The sequence below is a fragment of the Platichthys flesus genome, chromosome 20, assembly GCF_949316205.1.
Source record: "Platichthys flesus chromosome 20, fPlaFle2.1, whole genome shotgun sequence".
In the NCBI taxonomy this organism is placed as follows: Eukaryota; Metazoa; Chordata; class Actinopteri; order Pleuronectiformes; family Pleuronectidae; genus Platichthys; species Platichthys flesus.
In genome coordinates, this window is record NC_084964.1 from 139,595 (window position 1) to 141,876 (window position 2,282).

The 2,282-nt window shown below is 38.1% G+C and overlaps 1 long non-coding RNA gene across 1 annotated transcript; it reads right to left on the bottom strand.

Moving 5' to 3' along the window:
* Positions 1-311: 311 nt before the first annotated feature.
* Positions 312-1,925, bottom strand: LOC133975723 (uncharacterized). The gene is made up of 5 exons (XR_009924784.1): positions 1,839-1,925; positions 1,518-1,553; positions 1,281-1,348; positions 713-756; positions 312-437 (listed from the first exon to the last, which is right to left on the bottom strand). It is a non-coding gene; the product is annotated as an uncharacterized LOC133975723 (long non-coding RNA).
* Between the last annotated feature and the right edge of the window lie 357 nt (positions 1,926-2,282).

The window sequence follows — 2,282 nt, forward strand, 5'->3', positions numbered from 1 at the left end:
TTTATATTAACTTGATATGACCAACCATCCCTCGGCTGACAGAGAGGTAATATATGGCCAAGATTAAAGTGTGTAATAGTTCAATTAGAAATATGAGGAAAAAGTCAATGTTGCACACATATTGTTGAAAATTACTGTAGCATGACCTCTATTAAATAGCTTGGTAGGCCTTTTCCATACAAGAACATACAATTGCCTTCTGTGAGGTGCAGATGTTTAACCCATTTTAAGTCACAAAACACAGTTTTTAAATAACATTTTATTTAAAAACAGTAAAATAGAACAAGAAACAGTAAATGTTACATTAACACAATATACAATAACATCTAAAATAACAAATTACACGTCAAACAAGCAGAAATATAAGCTGCATCCTCCTCTGTCCGGATTATTCCAGCTCTGTTTTAGGGACCCAGGAATCTTTCCACCTCAAATTGCTACAACAAAAAGGGAAAGAGAAAATATGTTTAGTGTAAATGGATCTTTAATCACTATGGGCATATAAATGCACAGGAACATGTAAACAGAGAACCAATGGAGGTAAATATGGTATGGTATGGTATTGAAAATAGTTAAATAGTTATTGTAAATAGATTTAGATTGACTTGAATCCAACATCATAACAGAGCTACCTTCTATGGAGTAAAATAAAAATTCAGAACTTGTGATGGTGCATCACGATGTGGCATCAGATATGAAGCATTATACATACCATTTGGGGCATGGCAGCCACCTCACATTCACCTCCTTTACCCCCTGAAAGCAATTAGTGGTCATAAAGAATACAAATTTAAATCATTAACGATGAAAAAATCATGTGTATTTGTTAATGTGCATATTCCACTACAATATGAAAATTGACAGTAGAAGCCCTGAAAGGATCTTCCTGCAAAGGTCAGTCAGATGTCCAATATAAAGTACAATTTTAGTAATCTGTGTAAACTGAATATTTTATGTATTTCACAAAACTAGTGGTGAGTAAGAATTCACCTGGATAATTGCACACAGGGCATTCTTATCTGCATGTATACTGTTGAAATCCAAATTAAACTATCTTTTAAATCAGCATCCCCTACTGCATAAGATGTTTTCTAACCAGATTAACAAACACATATCATGTCTGATCCAGGAATGCACACATTAACACATTAATTTACACATTATGTTAACAATTTAAAAATTTACCTCGAAACATAATTGTAAAACATTAATTGTAAAATATACATAATAGTGTACCATAAAATATTTTAATTCAGTGCAACTGGCAATATTCAACTTACATCTCGAACTCTTTCCGTGCAGATTTTAGAATATGGGTAACTTCCCATTGAGTCGTGGTAATTGCAGTCTGAAAAATTAAAAGAGACAATTAATTTCCTAGTCAGAGGAATATAAATATAATTAGTTAGCCACAACTCTAAATGTCATATTTAGATCTAACTTGATAAAGAATTTGCTTAACTCTGTTAAAGATGTGAAATTAAATTCTGGAAAATGGAATAGTGTTTAAATCTTACTTTTTGGGTTGACTTTTTTTCCACCTTTGCGGGTCCCTAGGGAGTTAGTGGAAGAAAATGTTTGAGATCCAACACATAAAAGAATGTTTCTGGAAATCTTTTCAAGGTTTCACTTATTAATACCTAAATTTATCTGCCAGGCACAGAAATAGGGAAGTAGATTCTGTATCCATTTGGCACGTGAAATATCATACTTTCAAAGTCTATGCTCCTTTAAGTTTAAGTTCAAATTCTTCTCATCAAATCCAATGGGATCTGTTGTTGAAAACTGAAAATGTAGCAATTTTTTCTGGCCCCTAATACTTATTTGCAGGGTCTTACGTGGATGTTTTGCTGGACAGCTCTCTTTGCATTTGGAGAGCGGGGAGATGAGGTTGGGGATCTTGGTCCAGGCGGTGAATAGGAAATGGCTGGGGCTGTGGCAGGAGCTATAGGTGCAGGGTCTAATGTACAGGGTGAGCACAAGGTGATCGGAACGTACAGCTGCAGGAGGTAGACCGCGCCCCTGGTCGTCTTCCACAACATCCTCGACGTCTCTTCCTACAACGCCTTTGTGATATGGCGAGAGGTCAACCCCGACTGGATGGCGGGCAAGCGGAACAAGCGCAGGGTGTTCCTCGAGCGGCTGGGAAAGGCTCTAGTGGCGCCTTACATCGAGCGGCAGGAGCGCGTTCCCCGCACCGAGGCGTCCGCCGCGGTCGTGAAGGCCGTGAAAGCGGCCGCAGCCGAACCGAGAGACGATGACAGCGACCGAGACGACGACGC